At 35.3% G+C, this 20819-nt stretch overlaps 1 long non-coding RNA gene across 2 annotated transcripts in view; it reads right to left on the bottom strand.

Annotated features, from left to right (window-relative positions):
- The window catches only part of LOC111744732, a 98165-nt gene extending 79759 nt beyond the window's left edge, over window positions 1-18406 (bottom strand). The window contains exon 1 of one of the 2 annotated variants that reach the window (XR_002782298.1): window positions 17768-18406. This is a non-coding gene — a long non-coding RNA (uncharacterized LOC111744732). Of the gene's footprint in view, window positions 1-8808; window positions 9095-17767 lie in introns of those variants that run through there. The other variant, XR_002782297.1, reaches the window with a different exon arrangement.
- Window positions 18407-20819: the final 2413 nt, after the last annotated feature.

Below are 20819 nucleotides of genomic sequence, written 5' to 3'. Positions count from 1 at the left end.
CACATTACAATACATATTTTACCACAACTAGTCTGACGGCATGTACACCAAAAAATTAACAGTGCTTATCTTTAGATGGTGGGATTATGGATTATTTTTTATCTTACTTTATTTATTCTATTTTTGTTATTGGTTTTCTTTGTAGTTGTCACTGTTATCTTATTTCTTTGAAACAAAAATAATTATAAAAACAACTGTAAAATATTTAGATAGTGCAGAAAGACACCAATTAAAAGGCAAAAATCACTCATAGTCCTACCACTGGAAGATACCATAATTAACATTTTCATATAATCCCTCTGAATTTATTTCTACACATGTCCCCCGACTCAGACACACTCATGTACAAACACACACACTGCAAAAAGAGAATCATACACACATGTTCTTTGTAGTCTGGGGTTTTTTAAACTAATAGACTTTATTTCTTAGAGCACTTGTAGGTTTACAGAAACATTGACTAGAAAGCACAGAGTTCATATACATTAATTCCTCCCCCTACCCACCCATTCCCCCTATAATTAAGGGATCTTGCATTGGTGTGGTACATTGGTTATAACTGATGAGCCAATATTGATATATTATTCTTAACTAAAGTTCACATTAGGATTCTCTCTTCTATAGGTTTCACCAAATGTATGTCATGTATCCACCATTAGAGTACCACACAAAACAGTTTCACTGTCCTAAAAGTCCCCTGTACTCCACCCTAGTCACCCCTCCCTCACTTCCTCCCAGACCCTGGCAATCACTGATCTTGTTACTGTCTCTACGGTTTTGCCTTTTCCAGAATGTCATATAGTTGGAATTATATATTATGTAGGCTTTCAGACTATATCTCACTTAGCAATATGTATTTAAGGTTCTTCCATGTCTTTTCTGTCTTTTCCTGATGAAATATCGCATTTCTTTTTATTGCTGAATAATATTCCACTGTCTGGAAGTACCACAGTTTACTTATCCAGGCACCAATGAAGGATTGGTTGCTTTCAATTTTTGGCAATTATAAATGAAGATGCTAAGGTGTAGGTTTTTGTGTGGACATAAGTTTTCATTTCCTTTGGGTAAATCCTTAGAAGTGCAACTGCTTGATCATATAGTAAGACTATGTCTGGCTTTGTAAGAAACTGTCACGCTGTCTTCCAAAATGCCTTTTTTTAATTACAATTTACTGTAGACATCTTTCTATATAAATAATTAATAACCACATAGTATTCCATAGTCAGTATATACTGTAGCTTATTTAACCATTCCCCTATTAATGAACATCAAGTTTTTTACTATTTCCAGTTTTTTACTATTGCAAACAATGCTGAGATAAGCATTCTCATACATCATCTTTGATCAGTAGTCTGATTACCTGTAGAAAAAAATCCGAAAAAATTTAAAAGGCATAAACATATTTAGTTTTGATAAAAGGCTTTACAAATTTATACTCCCATTAGTAGTAAATGAGAATGCCATATCCTCCTTGCCTCTAAAAATTGCATCTCAGTAATGTTTTGGCTTATCTTTCTTTGATTACCCAAGAGGTTAAACATCTTTTCACTTTTGTTGGCTATTGTACTTCTTTCATTGTGAATTGTGTCCATATTCTTTTTACTTTTGTTATTGGAATATATGAGAAATTGTTTTGCTTTCTACAACTCTATATATGACCTTATTTCTGGTTTCTAACAAGCAGCTTATTAGAATGTGTACTATCAATTCAACAGCTCTTAAGGGCAAAAGGAAAGAGACATCACCACATTAAATGTATGCACTAACTTCAGAAAGAGTAAAAATTAGAATAAGAAAATATAGTGTTTCTGTAAAATGTGTTTTTTTTTAAAAAATTGTTTTGTGGGAGGTGATTTTGATAAATTATTTTATGGTCAAATTTGGGGACGGTTTCATTTGTGTTTTCTAGATTTGTTATCATGCTTTAACAGGCCTGCTCTAGTCAGAGTATGAGTATAATGGTATTTACTTAAATATTCACCTAGCAGTTTAATATTTTTTTTAACATTAAAATCTTTTATCCATTTGTAACTTTTGTCTATATAAGGAAGGATCCCAACATTTTTTCCAAATGGCTAGCAAGTTGTTCTAGCACTATTTATAAACAGTCCGTCTTTTGGGCCACTTTATCATATGCTGAATCTTCATATATATTTGGGCCAATCTCTGAACTCACTATATTGTTCCATTTTTCTGTGGCTCTTTGGAGCTAAGACCACACTGTTTTAATTACTGTAGCTTTTAATATCCAGATAACCTCATGACTCACCTCCTCCAGGTCTTCACTCATATACCACCTTATCTGTGAGATCTTTCCTGAGCAGCCTATTTATAACTGCATTGTCTGTCAACCTGCACTGATGCCCTGCACATTGCCACTACCTAGTTCCTTTATTCTTCTCCTTAATACATATCCCCATCTGACATCCTATATATTTTACTTACTTATTTGCATATTGTCTATGTCTCTAAACTAGATCCCATGAGAACAGAAACTTGGGTCTGTTTTATTCACTTTCGTATCTCCAGTGCATAGAATACTTCCAAGCACCAAACAGAGCCTTAAAAATATTTGTTGAATGAATATCTGATAGAGAAAATCATTCTACATACAACTACTACCTTTTTTCAAGAATTCACCAGTTCTTTTTACACAATCATCCTTCAATGAAATACAGAATTAATTTGATGAATTAAAAAAAAAAAATCCATGGGTTTTTTAATAGGACTGATGTTGAATAAAGAGAATGACAACTTTATAGCACTAAATACTTTCCAAGTAAGAAAGTTATTTTTCCATTTTTTTAAAACTTATTTTATGTCCTTCAGTATAGTTCAATGATTTTCTTCATAAAGGCCCTTCATATTTCATATTATGAATATTCCTAATCATTTTGTGATTGTTTTAGTAAATAAAAAAGCTATGGAGTTTTGTGTACTTACTTTTAACCTGTCTTCTTACTAAATTCTCTTATTGTTTCTAAAAGGATTGCAATTGATTTTCTAGTTTTGCCAGACAATCATTCACCTGCAGATAGTGATAATTTTGCCATCTCTTTTCCAAAGGTATACATCCCTAGTTCACTTTCTACTTTTACTCATTAGCGCAATCAAGTTTTCCAATAGAGTACCTGTATTTACCTACTCTTGATTTTCTTGAAATTAATTTTTTTATAGTCGAAGAGAAAAGTCATTGAAAATGTTTTAATCTTTAGGCTTGTATAATACACCAGAAATTTTAGGTGAATCAAAATATCTCATATGATACAAGCGACAGTTTTATGCAATTGATGCAAAAGTCACTTAGAAAATATTAATTTTTTTCTCTCTCCTGGCAGATTATTTGATGTAAAATTTATTTTAAAAAAGAAGACTAAAGTTGGTCTATATTTAGAATGCTAATAATTCATTGAATCAGCTATGGCTGAATCTATTTTTTTAATAAAACACAAAACCATGTTTCTCTATTCAATATTAGAAAATATTAAATCTACATATTTCTTTTATATTACTTTCTATTTACCAATTACTTGTACAAGCATTGAAATTCCTAAAGATTTAATTTGCATATCTAACCACATTAAAATAAGGCTGCATGAGTAAAGTTTTATACCACATCTGTAAACAAGAATTTTCTGGGGAGTTACATTTGTCTTAATAAAATAAAAACAGAGATTAAGAGCAATGATATGGTGCCCATTTTTACAGCTGAAGAAAATGAAACTCAGCAGCCCCAGGTGTCTTGCCCATGCTCACGTAGTAGGTCGTGGAGCCCAGACTCAACCTCAGGTTTTCTGCTACACATCAAATATTCTTTTCACGATGCTCTGCCTTTTACTTGTCTTGTCTACGTAATTAGAAACAGTGAAATATGTTTCCTCACCTACCTAGAAAAGTCCTTCAGTTGTTACTTTTGTGTCTTATTTTACTAGGAAATTATTTCTTATAAAATTCATATGTGGCTTTTGATTTTATGGCACTCTTTTTCCTGGAGGTTCAAATAATTAATGTATGTTCGAAGAGTAAATTCTTACAACAGTCCTGTGTGTGGGAATCAGAAATGTTAAGTCTCCTAGGATCTAAATCAACATTGTAATCATTAAAAAATAGATGTACAAATTCATAAGTGTCACAAAACACTCCATCTTGAGTAGGAAGGAATATTTGAGTGGAACTGATAATGGCCAGGCCTAAAGAGGAAGCACAACAGCCCATTACAAGCTATTGAAAAGTTCCATAGAAAAAAATGACATACGGCAGGAAATTCCTTACCAATAATGTAATCTCTTACATAAATGTGTTGGCAGATAAATGGATTTTATGATTTTGCTTACACCCACTACTTTTGGCCTCTTTAGATATGTCACCTTATATATGTATTAAAACTTCACTCTGGCTCTTTTAACAGTATGGTTCAATAAATTCTAGGTTCATCTTAATCTCCTCAAAATACTCTTGGCCTTTGCCCAAAAGTGGGGGGAAGGAATGAGTAAGTAAAATATCAAAGAAACTTCCTGTAAGTTAGCCCCAGGAAAAGTATTACACTGAGGATTCAATATAGTAATACCCTAATTTACTATCATTGTATATAAGAAATTAGGCAGTGGAAATTTTAAAGTAGCAATTAAGGTACAGCTATAAAACTATAAACATGGCACTGAAAGAAAATAGCTAAAACAAATAAATTAAATATGTATTGAACCTCACACATGTTAAATACTGACCTAGACATTTTACTTACATTATTTATAACAATAGAGCAAAATGACGATTATGCTCATTCTACAGATCAGAAAACAGAGTTTCTAAAAAATGAAGTGATACAATGCATGCCCTCCCATTTCCTAGGCAGACCTAAATTTAGTCATTCCTGGCTCTGTCACTTTCTGCCTATGCAACCCTGGGCACGTCACTGAACCTCTGAGAGCCTCATTTTCTTCAGTGGTAAAATGAGTGATTACACCAACTCACCACCTCACAAAGATTACCTCACATACACTTAATAAACTGCAAAACAAAATACATTGGCAGTTACTACTATTAAGAAAAACAAACAATAGGTAACCTAATGAGAGAAAGTGATGAGAATTGATTTCCAAACTGTTTTCTTAAACCCTCTGTTTTCAAATACTTGATTATGCAATACTGAGCTTTGTTTTCCAGGCAAGGTCTTCGGGGTTGAGTGTCAATGAATCATTTCCTTCGTATTCAGATGAAAGTTATGCCTGGGTGGGTCAGGTTCCCACCAGGCCTTATCTGAACAATCCATATGTTGCAGGTAATCAAACAATTAGTATTGTTAATAATTTCACTTATAGGAGTCTAAGATTCCCTCTCTAGAGACGTTTCCAGCACAAAGACAGGGACTGTTGGCCATTGACCTACTGACACTGGGTCTACAATGGCATGTTCTATGCCAGAAAGTGAGAGGCAAGAGGAGTAAATCCAGTGTTTTCAATTTTTCTTATTGTCTAACATCCATTTTCAAATAAAATTTTATGTGGATATACAACGGGAAAACAGGTAATAAAAGCAATATTTTATGAGAATATTTTATCAGTTCAAATTTGTTCATGTATTTATTATAAGATTAATAAATAAGAACAATGAGTTTTAAGGAACACAAAAAATTTGAAATTGAAGGTTATTCATGACAGTGATAGAAATCTTAACCTCAGTATCTAAATATTTCAGTTTGTTGTTTTGTTTTCACTAAATTGCGACATCTGATTCACAAGCAATTGCATATGAGGCACTTTTCATGGGTTGGTTGTGTTTGTTTTTATGGTGACTGTAGGTCAGGATGTTTTGTGTGTGTTTATATTTAACAGCCTATATTGCTTTCAGTTAAGCATCCAGAGAGACTTTGTTCAAAACTGTGCACATAAATAAGTTAACTTAGCCATACAACTTAACGTCACCATAATTTAATATTGTTCAGGAGCTACGTGCAGATAAAATGATTGTTTAGTTGGAGAACTCAAGAGAATCAGCTGAATAACTATTACAAACAATGAAAGAATCTAGTATAGTAAAAATATATATAATATGGAAAAATCAATAGTCTTCATATATACAAACAATAACCAGAAGATATAATAGAAGGAATTACTCTACTAAACAAAAAGACAAAAATTACTCAAAATAAAACAAATAGAAAGGAATATTTATATGTCTTTGGTTTAAAAGACTCAGCATCTTAAGATGTCAACTTTTCCAAAGTTAATTTATAAATATTGGACATCCTGCTCCCAAAGTTATTAGTATAATTTTTTGTTCAAACTAAGCAAGTTGATTTTTTAAAGCTCCTGTATAAAACTAAATAAGCTATAAGAGAAAAGAAAAAGTATCTAGGGAAAGTAAAATGGAGAATGAGGAAGGATTGATCTACGCCAATTATTAAAACTGGAGGGAGAGAAGGAAACAGAAAAGGGAGGGAGGAAATGTAAACATATAATTGCCTGTGTCTGCACTGAACATCTCAAAAGAAATTGGCTATATTGGTTGGCTTTGTGCAATGAATTAGATGCTTTTTGTACTATTTTTAAATTCTATATCATATGATGTTTAATCCATTCAAAACTTAAAAAAATAATTTTAATATATAGATGTTAACTAGATAAAGATTATAATAATTTTCTGCTCTATAAAATTAGGGAAAGCATATCAATTACTTTTACATACTATCTGGGATCCATTTATATGTTTTAGGATTATAATCTTAATTAGGAATTAGTTAATACCTCTGTAATAGAAAATAGTTTATAATGTTGTATATTTTAAAAACTTCATCCTGGAATCTACGACAGTCAAAGCTTCTAAAACCATTTTACATTCAGGCAGACTCCAAAAAATCCATAACATTCAGTATAGTCATTTAATGAGAGAGAGAAAGAGAAAGGGAGGGAGGGAGGGAAGGAAAGGAAAGAAACCAGTTTCTATCACTGCTTCTTAAGAAATAGATTAAAACATAATTTTTAATACGAATGCATTGCCTGCCTCCTTTCCACCTCCCTGATATACAATCTTATTATAAATTTACTAGAATAAATGAGCAATTACCTAATAAATAGTTCTTAGTCTTAAATTTCAGTAGAATGTCCATGATGCCAGGAGGCATAAAATCTACTAAAATCCTTGATATTATATACCTAGTACACAAGAGTCACTCAAGAAATATTTGTTGAATAACTACTAACTACTAGAGATATTTGGTAAATTGTCTTTTAGGATCCTAATGCCATTAAATGGATTTAAAAACTATGCTAATTAGGATTTTTAAAGGGTACTTGATATTTTTAACTCAATTTTGAAAAGTTGAAATCATAGGAATTAGAATCAAAATAGTTTCAATACAAACGAATCAGAAAAGAAAACAAAGCCCATATTTTCCAAAAAATATAGCAAAAGTATTCTAATTGTTCTCCTATGGTCACTTGGTCATTCAAAATCCCCAAAATGCACTATTATAAAAAGATATGTCATTCCTTGTAGCATTATAATAGTAGCAACAAAAGTCTGAAGACAATCTAAATATCCATCTATACAGGACTGGTTTTGAACAAATTCTGGTACACTTATGCAATGGAATACTATGTAACTCTTTAAAAGAATAAAGTAGATGTCAAATTATAATGTAAACCTGAAAGTTATATAATTGTATTAACCAATGTTACCCCAATAAATCTAATTTTTAAAAAAATGATCTGTATGACAAAAAATAAAAATAAAGAATAAAGTAGTTCTCTATGGGCTGATGTAGAACAACCAAGATATCCTGTTAACTTTTTTTAAAGCACATAACTGAACAAGGAGCAGTGGAGCACACCTTACACAGGGTTCTCAAATCAGTGTGTAAGGCTGGAATTGCACACAATTCAAATGTCCCTAGAAGATCTCCCGAGAGCAATGCCAGTTTGGAGGCCCACGAACCTTTCCTCAAGTAAATCCTGCACAAAGCTGGCGTAGCTTTGAAATTGAAAGGTGTTTCTAGTTCTTCAGTTGTGCATCAGATGAAACTGGCTTCCACTGAGGGGCCAGGTTGTGGGATAAATCCAGTCTTTAAAAGCCAGCCTCTCTTCAACAGTAAACGAGAAGGAAATCCTATAATATGTGACAGCGTGGATAAATTTTGAGGGCATTATACTAGTGAAATAAGCCAGTAACAGGGGGACAAATGCTGCATGAGTCCACCTATATGAGGTATCTAAAATAGTTAAATTCATAGAACCAAAGAATAGAATGGCGGTTGCCAGGGACAGAGGGTGGTTGGGGGTTAGGGGATGGGGGAGAAAGAGCTGCTAATCGCCAGGTACAACGTTTCAGTAACACAAAATGGGTAAGTTCTAGAGACCTGCTGATCAACACTGCGCCTACAGTTAACAATACTGCACTGCACACTTAAACTCTAGGAGGGTAGATCTCATGTTAAATGTTCTTACCACAGTAAAATAAAAATAAATCTAGTCTCACCCTTGACTCAGGGCTATGCACACGCTGAGAGTGAGTCCAGCTGAAGGAACAGGGGCTTGTGTGTCTGTCTCCTACTCACCACACTGCACTGGTTAAGTGGAATGGCTTGTGGGATCATCATCATTGATCCTCTCCTCCTTTGGTTTCTTCGTTTTGTTTCGGTTTTTTTAATATTTTTGTTTTTCCACATATAAGCAGTGGATTTTTTCACTTCAGATATTTGCAGTTAATTTAATAATTTAAGTCAAATTCATATTTGGCATACCTCCTCTGTAAAATTCTCCCACTTGTGTAAAATAATTAAATAAAAGTACACTTATCCACCTATATACTTACCTGTACATTGACTATACAGTAGTTAGTCCCTCCTTATCCTCAGGGCATACATTCCTTACCCTCAGGCCATACATCTCCAGTGCATGCCTGAAACCACAGGTAGCACCAGACCCTATATACACTATGTTTTTTCCAATACATACATAATGATAAAGTTTACAGCTTCTCTTTGGAATATCCTAATTGCCAGCAACACTACATTCGTAATTTGTGGCCATTATTAAACAAAATAAGAGTTAAAGTGGACACAAGCACTGTGATATCACAACAGTAAATCTGATAACCCAGACAGCCACTAAGTGACTAATGAGTGGGTGATGTATACAGGGTGGATATGCTGGAAAAAGAGATGATTCATGTCTAAGGCAGGATGAAGCAGGACTCGAGAGATTTTATCACACTACTCAGAACTGCTCACAATTTAAAACTTATCAATTATTTCTGGAATTTTCCATTTAATATATTCGGACTTTGGTTAACCATGGGTAACTAAAACTGCAGAAAGTAAAACCGTGGATAAGGGGGTCTACTACTCAAGAAACTGGGAATGCAGGTTAATTCTGCCAAGAAGAACAGAGGACCACCTGGAGAACTGGAATCAAAAGAACACTTTTCACTCTGTAATATTTTTGTATTATTTGAATGTTTTACCATGAATAGCATTACTTTTTAAAAAACCGACAAGTAAAAATACCATGTTTAAAAATGCATCTAGTGGATTAACAAGATTTAAGTGTAGACTGAATACCTATTAACCTCTTGCTAATGATGACTTATTCCCCTACCCCAATTCCTAACTCATGGAATCTTTGAACATTTGATAAACACTAAATCCCTCCCCTCAGTAGAACCCAGATAGCTACACACACATAAACCCACAAAGTCTATGAACACTAGATTTAGAGCCGTTACATTGCAACAATATCTATCTGTGGAATTTTTCTCAAAAATGTTTAACCTAAATATATTCATGAAGATATTATTAGATAAATCCAACAGATGAGATATTCATCAATATAACCAGTCTAAACTCTTCAAAGATTCAGTGTCATGAAACAAAGAAAAAAATATAAAGTCAAAGAGACACAACAACTAAATGCAATGTGTAAACCATGATCAAATCATGAGTTGGGGAGGAAAAAAATTCTATAAAAGACATATTTGGGATAACTAGGGAAATTTAAATATGGATTGTATATTAGAGAATGCCATGGAGTTCTTTAAGGGTGTGATCAGGCCTATTACACAACTGAGGGCTGAAATGCCATGAGATATGCCACTTACTTTTATAGTTCAAAATAATACACACAGAGATAGTGCAAATGAATGTGAAGAAATATTAACAACTAGTAAATCTATCAATGTAAAGTGGATATGGGTACTCATTGTACTATTTTTCTAATTTCTCTATAAGTTCAAATTTTTTCAATATAAAAAAATGAAAAACAATTTTCCTTCACTCTCCTATAATTCTAACAGAGCATCCTCATCAAATTTTCCCCTCCCTCCCACTTACCTATTTGGCTTTCCATCTCCATCTTTCTTTCCAAAATAGATTGTTAGTACTATCCAAGAAATCTAGCACTTCATTCGTTTCTTCCAAAAATATTATGAAGTATAGGCAGTGTTTCAACCTGAGCCCATGTTTCCTTTACCTTTGTCTCTCTTAGCAAACCAATGAGCTTGGTGAGGTCAGGAACCATGCTTTAATCATCCTTATAACCTGTGTTGAAATACTATAAGGGGAAGCAATAACCATGAACCAAACTGAATCTTTGGACCAGTTCACTGATCTTTAGTATCTATTTTGTTACTCTTTAGCAAAGTGGGTAACAGATTTCTTGGGAAGATTTAAAATAAAATGCTGAAACCAAATCACTAAAATGAAATTCTAGGGTTGCCTCTTCCACAAGTATGGTTAAAAACAGCCTTGAGTATAGTAGCTTTGTGCCACATTAGCAAGAGTATGGAAATTCAAAGCATGCCCAAAGTAGAATAACGTTAAGGTTTTTGCACTGCCATCTGTGCATGCTGCTGGCTTTATCTGACTTCCACCTGTTAGCTTTTTATTCTCTAATACTATGCTGACAGCATTTCTGTGATGATAGAGCTGCAGAGCCTGTCATTGGCAACATAGTACTATCCTACTTTAGAGTAAACTATTTTAAACAAATTGGAAATTAAATGAAAGAAAGTGTCACAGATGGAGCACACTGGGAACGGGAGGGGAATGCTGCATTGCTCATCGTCCCCATGGTTCAGGAATGAAACCGACTCAAATGTTGGCAGTGGACTCGAGCTGACTCTGTCACCATATGCATGCAGAACAAGCCAACTGATTGTACTCATCTTTGGGAATAAGAAACTCTTGTACTCTCCATTACAACAAAAATCAAATTTATCCATTGCAATCAGTGTTTCACGTCTTTAAAAATGTTTCCGCTTATCTTTACTCATTGCCCATTATTTTTCCTTCTCTCTTCCTATGCATTCTTTTCTCTTCAGAGGTATCTCTAGAAAGAAAACACATAGCCCTGAACCAGTCTACACAAATTCCGCAGAACTCTCTGAAATAGTTATTTTGTTTACAGTAAGGTTAAGGAGACCCAATGCAGCCTCTTTATTAAAGTCATGACGATTGGGAAAAACAATTAAATTTAAATAAAAGTACTGCTAAAAGTATCATGGATAGCAAAAGTAGATCTAAGGACATTTTTCTTTCCAAAGTGAAAGTACCTAAGGCTAACATTATAGTGCTTGCCTTTAGGAAACTGCTTACCCTTTTTACAACTAAGTATTCCCTTACTTCCTGTCCTCTTTTTTTATTTTTCTATTAGTCCAGAAAGACATCAGAGGAGAATGAAAGAATAAAAAAAGGTTTATGAAAACAGAAAATGGAAAACTTTGCTTTCAAAGCAGTGTACACACAAGAGCCTGACTGTTGAAATCACTGGGAGATTTACATTTACCTATATAGTAAGTCTATGCCAGCCCAACTCTGGACAAAATATGTATCATTACCCCACACTGAGGTCTGACCTGCTGACAATTACCCTTAATAACAGTTAATCCCACCTCCTGCATTTCCTCTCCCAATCATCACTATCAGTTGTTCTGGGCCCAGGAGATCACATATTCAGATACACCATCTTCACCTACCTACTAATGCCACAACTCTTGCTTTGGCTAAAAAGCAGAAAAAGGGCATACTTTTCACTGCCTAAATAGTTTCAGTGTCCTTCTCTTTCTGATTTGGGAGCCCAATGAAATCCATTCTTTTGATTAAGCTTTAAAATAAATAAATAAATAAAAATGTTTATAGCTAGGGTAATGGTAGAGCACATTGGCCCAAGACAGGGATTGGGAACTGGGAAAAGTAACTGGTGATATAAAATATGTTCCCCATCCTAGCCTGTTTTTTTATCTTCAGGTCCTTTCTTCTGAATCTTTCTTCTCTCTTCCTTTTTTTTTTTTTTCTCACCCTATGCTGGTGTCAATTAGTGACTGCCAAAGGTGCCCGACTTGCTAAAATTATTTCTGTCTCCTGGAGTCAAGACTATGAGCTCCCTTCTCCTTTTCACTAATTTTTCAGGTTAATGGCCAGCAAAAAGGTTTGGCCCAAATTAGTACACAGTGATTCACTAGCTCTACCTGCTCTGATGCTTACTGAGCAGTGCTCTGTATGAGGTATGGTAAAAGCAAAGAGAAGGAAGCCTTGGCCTTGCCTGCAAGAAGCCTGTGCTCCAACAGAGGAAAACAAACATGCAAACAACTAAATCTAATGCAAGGGAGAATCCTGGAAATGAAACCACAGAGGGAAAAGTGATTAAATACCAATTTCACCAATCCCTACAGCAGACTATACCACAGAAAAATTTTTCTAAAACCACTTAAAAAGACAAGAGTGCAAAATCAAGATTTATCCAATGTCACATAAAGAAATCTTCAACTTCAAACAGCATCTCTCCTCCCAAATTTTGGGAGGGGATGGAGAGTGTACAATACAAATGCTTATTCTTTAGCAAAAAAGGAACTGAATAGGCATAAGACCAGAGTAACTGCTTATGAGTGTTATGTGATGACTCTTATTCAAGAATAGCTCTTATTTTGCCTTTCCTTCAAGATGCTACAAATAATGCTGTGCAAATTGACTAGAGCTGTGCAGACAAAGCAAGCATCCAGGTCTAAATAACCTAACAGGGCGGCAGGAAGTAGGGTAGAGTAAACAATATCTGATTGATAGGTTATCCCTTCCCTTCTTTCAGTTAATCAGGGGATTAAGCAAATTCAGAGAAAGTGGGCCTGTGAATGACCTAATTAAACATTTTTCTACAGTGGGCAATCATGACAAAGAAAGAGCAAGCCATTGGGAGAAGGTAGAATACAGCAGGGACAAGAGTGTCAATTAGAGGCAGTGTCTGAGGCCCCTGAGGCCCCGACTATGCATAACTGCTTTTCCCCAGTCCCTGTCATCTCTTCTCAAAGTCAGATTCCTGGCCAAAGGCTAAACCTCACTCCCACACCCTCCTTTCCCATAAAGCAATATTCCCTAATGCAACGTGGTAGTGGGCTGTTGATGGCCAGCAGGACTCTTGAGAGTCAAATGCCTCCTTGTTCGCTTCCTGCCTTTCATTTCCCAGCTTTCTGAATCTCTGAGCCAGTACTTCTTCATCTGAAAAATGGGGGCAACAATGATGATAATAACTAGCAATCATAAAATAGGCATTGTACTAAGTGCTTTACATGCACTATTCATTTAATCATCAGAAAAAAATTCAAGGCAATACTAACAGTAATATTATAAGTAATAATAATACTTCCTCCTTTACAGATGAAGAAACTGTACTTCTGAGAGGAGTTAATTAACTTACCCAAAGTCTAACCTCACTGCATGAACTCTTGACCCCTTATACTACTGTCATAATACCTGTCTAAACAGGGTATTCAAAGGGTAACATTAATATATATGTACACCAATTAATGCTATTGTCATTATTTTTGGTGCTACTGCTGTTAATGGTGATATTGGTTTTGGTGCTTTTCTCTCTCCCCAGATGCTGGGAGCTCTGAGGTCTATTACACACAAATCATCAGCCCATACACTAGCAGATCTAAACCAATGCTTTGGGGACACTTTTGAGCACTGAATCGCAAAACCAATACATACCTTTTAGACATTTCATTGTTAAAATGTACCCGATGAGGATGAATGAGAGATCAAGAGGCAAAGAAATGGGATTCAGTCCTAGTATTTCAACTACCTACCTAAATGGTCTCCAATGTTTAAAAGTTCAGAATGACAAAATATAAGGTACATTGTTCTTACATATTTTGCTTAGATTTCCTAAATTAAAATTATTTATCATATGCTAACTTTTCACTATCCAAACTGTATTTTTGCTCTATTTTTATCCTTTCATTCATTTTCCATTGTCATGAGTTAACTATGACAAATGTTTAAACCTCTGACATGCTAAGATATCGATCAGATTAAATATAACAAGCATTTGGCATATACATGGAGACATTCCAAAGTAAAATTATTACTACATTTCATCACTTCTCATTGCCAACTAATGTCCCCACATCAAAGAGGATGATTTTCATGCAACACATGTATTTATAATATTATGTTCACTGTCTTCCTGCTCTGGCACATTGTCTGTGATCTTGACTGTTTTAAGACTAATAAAATAGTGCCATCAATGTATGTTTATAACACTCTAGATATCTTGTAAGAGATTTCATAGTTATTAAAAGTGATAAAGGGTGACAAGGACAGTTCTATACTATAATACTGCCTGTCAAGAGGAAAACGTCTCCCTTACCATAAAGTACCCAGAGGCATAATTAGGAAATAGAAAAAGGAATGATTTCCTGGGCGCAGTAACAAGAGGGCTGGGGTAAAACCCAGCAGCAGTGGAAGGTGCCTCCTCTCTGACATGGCCAGTGGAACTTCAGCCTACATCAAAGGATCCAGGTAATGGTCCAAAATATTGAGCACCAAAGAATGCCCAGGTTAGCAGCGCTCATGAAGAGGGACCAGCAGGAATTTCTGTGAGAAATGAGATTTCTGAATTTTCTGACTTTTCTTAATAGCATCAATATGAAAACCAAAATAATGAACACCTCCCAGGCACCCACTAAGAACATTAAAGGAATTTAAACTTTATGATTCCTGAATGCTTGTACCCATAAACACAAATCCATATACCCTACAGAGCTATAAATAAATCCCGCATGAAAGTCTCCTTCCTGCTCACATTTCTCCATAAAATCTGGTAGAATATCCTCCCTTTCATCCTAACCTTTATCCTTGTCATTCCTGTCTGTCAGCGATAGGAGGTAAAGAAAGACACAAACTAAGCTCCAAATTCCTGCTTCGTTAATTGCCCCCCTGAAAAAGTCTGCTTTCCTAGGACCAAAGAAAAGGTGTCCCTGTAACCCAACATTCAGTCTATGTGGTGCTTCAGGACCCTCTCTGTAAAGTGGGGGAGTTTCGGGCATCCCCAGCCATACTTCCAGCTCAAATATTTTATGATTCTGGGATGCATGGCTGTTGGTGAGAAGAATCTCAGCAGCAGCCCCAAACAGCCTCACACCTGATCCTCGGCCGCTCCTCATGGTGATGGGGCAGAGCCCGGGCAGCCGCAAAGGCCTGGGATTGGGAAGTCAACACTGCTCCCTCTCCTCAGGGTTAGCACTGGCTTCAAAGACGGAGCAGCTTTTTCCCAAGTAACTTTTCTCACCTTACAGAAAAATCATATTCCTCACTTTTACTATCAGTATTGTTCACCTGTCAGCACCAACTCCTCTTTTAGCTCCTCCACTTTGCAGATGTGTGACTTCCCTGGGCCTCAATTTCCTCATCTGTAATAGGAGAGGAGCGATAGTATCCATTGCTGTTATGAGGGTTAAATTGGTTAGTGTACGCAAGGTACTTGGAACAATCCCAAGAACATAGTATCAGGTAATTGTCATGGTTTGTATTATTGTATTATTATTGTTGTTGTTGTTGTTGTTGTTGTTATGCAGTAGTAGTAGTAGTAGTAGTAGTAGTAGTAGTAATAGTAGTAGTAGTGAGAGTAGTATTCTCTGTCACCAATACAAGGGATCTGAACACTGTTATCTATTCCTCCATAATATTAAGTTTGGGGTAAATAGTTCAGATCCCCACTTTAAGAGTCTGTGCTATGGTACAGACTTAGGACAAAGCTTACTGCCAGTGTTCTGGGGACTTTACCAGAAGGTTTTAATCTTCTCTTGATAGGAGGCACTACATGTTTAAAGTGTCCTTGCCACTTTTATTGTATTAATAAGTACAAGATATGACTAGAGAATCATAAACATGTCAGTGATTTGATTCCATGGGTTTATATCATGACTAAAATAGTCATGGTCACAAACAATGGGATAAAGAAAGACGGCAGCTTCATGGTACCAAGCCCAAATTTTTCCTAGCTTTTTGTAATGTGTACTTTTTAGGATTTTAGAGTCCTATATAGTGCCTGTGTTTGATGAATTAATTTTTCCTGATGAAATTTTGTATTTTGAGTAACATCCCAGTTTATAAATTGAATCAAAGTAACAAACAAAAATGGCAGAAAAATAATGGTCTAAAGTAATTCCCAAACCTCTTCTCTCAGAATGAAGTCTAGAGCTGTGGCAGGTTGTCTGGCACATTGCTTGCTGCTTCTGCCCACAGTAACACTAGTTAACACTCAAAGGCTGTGGTTTTGAAATGATATTTTACCTAAGGTTAAAAAAAATAATCATTTAAATTCTTTTTGCCCATCCAATATTTGAAATCTTTCTAAGCTCTAAAATGATGAAATGGTCCAATCACTGAAGGTTTTATTTTGTGGGATCCTATAATTTCAACACATGTCATGAACTAACATCTTTTTTCACCTTAAATCCAGAGAAATATCCTAGCATGAATCAAAGTAGAGGTGGTCAGAATCACTGACATAGACTGATTTACTTAACATTGTAGACATTCTTCATGGGGTGGGGTGTATTCATAAATGAGTAACTGAAAAATCAGGATAATATTACAAAATACAACTTCCTTAAAAATTAAATATATTTTTACCTTGAGGTAGATGGCAAGGGCAAAAGACAAGGTCTCCCTGGTAAGTTCCAGATCTCCATTTCCAATTGTTTACTGGTGGTTTGTTACCCATGCACCTCAATTACAATGTGAAAAAATATTGTATTCCAGAAAGATGTTCCCAGAAAACCCAGTCTTCCTCCTATATCCTATATTTTCTAACAGATATTCTCCCAGCTAGAAAATTTAGTCAGTCTGGAATTAGCTTCCCCCTCTTCTTCCTTCTCCAATTCCTCACATTCCTATCTTCTTTTACTATTATCCTCCTCCTTCCCCAATGCCCATCTCATGCCCCCACACATCTAATTGGCCTCCAACTCAAGTCAATCCTTCTACCTCAATTATCCCTCATTCCCATCTAAAAGCCTTTTCTTCACCACTACAGTGTCATCCCTGTGTGCCATGCCACTGTATCTCCTGATTCATTCTGTGCTTTTTAGGTCCCGTTAGGGTTGCTCACTTTCTCAAGAATCTGATAAAAGTCATGGACCCAGAAAATCACATTCTCGCAAACTTTCACACAATGTCAGTACTCTGTATTTTAAACTCTTTACTGTAACATGCATCATGGTTATTTTGTTATAATTATATTAATTTACACACCTCTCTTACTAGAGTAAGCAGTTCTAGGACAAGCTTGTATCATGTTTAATCTTTTTCCTCTAACCTTTTTCTGCACAGTACCATGCTTAGAATGTACAAGGTGCTAAAAATGCCAATAGACTGTCTAGTTGAATATTTAGGTATTAGGTGGATACTGCATCTTCTAAATATTAGTCATTTCAGTAACAACCTCACAATTTTTGCCATATCTGTTACAACTTGCCTTATTACTTATTTACTTACCATTTGCGGTAGATTGTTTGCAAAATTATTGCCATATTCCTTCCACCTCTGATCGCACGTGCCACTAAACCTCCCAAAAAGATGTGAAGTCTCTCTCTCCTCCCCTTGAATCCAGACTTGTCCTATCACTTGCTTTGACCACCAAATGTGTCAGGAGCAATACTTTGTGACTTCCAGGTCTATGCCTTAAAAGATTTTGCAGCTTTTTCACTCTCTTGAGCTCCAGTCATGATGTAAAAAGAAGCCCAGGCCAGACTACTGAATGATGAGAGACCAGGTGGAGAGAGAGAGGCTCAGCCACCTGTACTCGTTCTGGCCACTTCAACTGAGTTGTCAGACATGAATGACACCACCTCAGACCTTCCAACCCCAGCCAAGTTCTCAAGCCACGGAAATATCCCAAGCAGACATCACAAAAGGAAGAATTGCTCAGCTAAGCCCAGCCAACTCAGAGAATCCTAATAAGTCATTGTTTTTTAAGCCACTACATTTCGGGGTAGTTACATAGCAATAGATAACTGATGCACTGCTTTTCTCTGAATCAATGCTTTGTTTTTAATTTAAGCATATGTTAAAAAAAAACAAAAACATTTTTGTCACTTCTATAAATAGAAAATTAGTATCACTTTCCATAAAACTAAACACAATGAAAGAAACAAAGCAATGTTATTCACTTCTAGCCAGATACTGCTGCCTACAGAAGCCTCTAAATTAGTTCCAAAGGAAGATCTCCAAATATCAGAGAGTTATTAAAAATACACCACGAGTAAACTGGAACTCTCTCCTTGGTATAAGCTGGACTGAAAGAAAATGGAATGAAAATAACATGCTCACTCTGAAATATGATATTATTTAGTGCTCCATCTATCAACAAAAATCATTATCTTGCAATAAATAATAATACTGGTGGTAAACAGCTTTGGCAAAAATTCTGAGGAAGTTGCTCAAATGACTGAAATTTGGAAGATGCTGTACTAACTTAATACTAAACATTGAGACAGGGAGCAGGCAGTCAACATTTTTAGACATTAGAAACATTCTACACAACAACACAATGCTGAACATAGAGGGGTTTGAATAAAGCATAAATATAATGTAATTCTTAGAAATGCTTATAATCTAGTGGAGGAGACAGAAATGTAGATAAATGTAGATAAATGTAGACAGAAATGTAGATAAATAGATTAATTACAGTAAATGTAACTGTATTAGATTTAAACTATAAAAGCCCGTGAACTCAGATTCCAAATCGCCAACATTTTGTCTAAAAGTTTGAGGGTATCGCTTCTCGGCCTTTTGGCTAGGATCATGTGTAAAAGTTTAAGGATTGGTGGTTATTTCTGGGCCCATAACTTTCATCAGATTCTCAAAAGAGTCCAGTGGACCATATTTTATAATTTAGGAAACAGTGGATTCAATAATGCATAGTATTACTGTTGATTCAATTCTTTCTACCTCTTTTCCCTATTGCCTGGATGTTATTTTTTAGTTGCTAATTTTGAAATCAAAACTCTGACTTTCTCTTTCCTCTTTATGATTTTATACTTTTCTCATATAGCTATCCAAAATTCCCTGATGACTAGATTCCCTAGAGAACTCTACCACAATTTAAGTTCTTTGAAGCTAGAGATGTAATGTAACTTCCTGCCTTCTATTATCAACAAGCATCTGTTAAATGAAGACTACACCTCCTAGAACTCCTACAGGAAGTATTTCCTGCTGTCCAGGACTGATTAAAAATGTGTTTTCTATTGCTCAGACTATGAACACTGAATGTGTATTTAATATGAAATGTGTGCATAAAACAGTTGGGGGTAAAGCACCAAATTCTTCCTGCAATGTGTTCTATGTGTACATTCAAAAATATCTGCCTGGACTGGCAATTTCTATCTATGTCTGTTTAGGTCAATGTTGAATATTTCAAACGGTATGGGGACTGTGTTTATTGACAGACTGCATAAAGCAGCTATTGCAGTGTTATTCATACACGAGATCTTTGGGTCTCTCCTGGGCATGAAAGTGCTGCTGTTGATATCTATGCTTTTCTCAATGTTTCCTCTTTTATCCAGTTCTCCACCATAGCAATTTTGTCTCTCTCTGGAATGTAAATTCTGTGAAAAATATAGACCTCTAAAATTTTAGTGCTTCCATTAGAATTTTAAAAAAAATTTAGCCATGTTGTGAACTAAGTGAGCTGAAGTCTCCTCTGTTCAAAGTTCTTGAAGGTTTGACATTTAAATTTATTCTAAAATAGTTTTTGTATGAAAAACCAAGAAAGGGAGGATTGTGGTTTGTACCTTGGCATGGAATTTTATGTGAGTGGGATAGAAACAGAGTGGTGGTGTTGAAGCTGTCTGCAGGATTTACTGGCACTGATTGGGGCAGGAGTGGCCCAGTATCCAAACAAGTACATAATTCATATGACTAATTCTAGCTTTTGCCTAATCCTCTCTTCCCCCACATGATCAACATATATGGAAATGTTAGTAAAGCCATCGTCTCATTCTCTTCGAAATGACTGATTCTGCTCATACGCATGCCTGAGCTTTTCCACAAAGGAAGGGGGCCTTCAAGGCAAGATGTTGCAAAGAGCAACAAATCAAAGTGAGAACCCCTGCAAAACATTCTGTAAGGGAACAGTATGAAACATATTTCTATTTTCCTAGTGTGTATGCTCCTGAGCCATAGGAGCATCAATGTTATGGCTCTAAAAATATTTTATTTATATATGCATGTGCATATATACATATATACACAAAAACTCTAAATTTTATTATTTTTCTAAATGCTTTTTAACCTAAACTTTAATTTTTAAGGCATGTTTGAGTAGCTTCTAAATATGCTCCTTGGTTACATGTGTCCTACTTCTGTACTTAAAACACCTTTTCATTCATCTGTATCTCTAAACCTTTTTAATAACACCTCATTATAATTAGGAGTTCAAACCGATTAGCCATGACCTGACACAATAGTTTATGGAGACTTATACACACAATGTACATATAATAGAAAACACTTGCAACTTGGAAGGTACAGCTCACCTAATACAAGT

The sequence above is a fragment of the Pteropus vampyrus genome, unplaced genomic scaffold (genome assembly GCF_000151845.1).
Source record: "Pteropus vampyrus isolate Shadow unplaced genomic scaffold, Pvam_2.0 Scaffold140, whole genome shotgun sequence".
In the NCBI taxonomy this organism is placed as follows: Eukaryota; Metazoa; Chordata; class Mammalia; order Chiroptera; family Pteropodidae; genus Pteropus; species Pteropus vampyrus.
The sequence above is the reverse complement of the archived record's forward strand: the minus strand, read 5'-3'. Positions and strand labels throughout refer to the sequence as shown.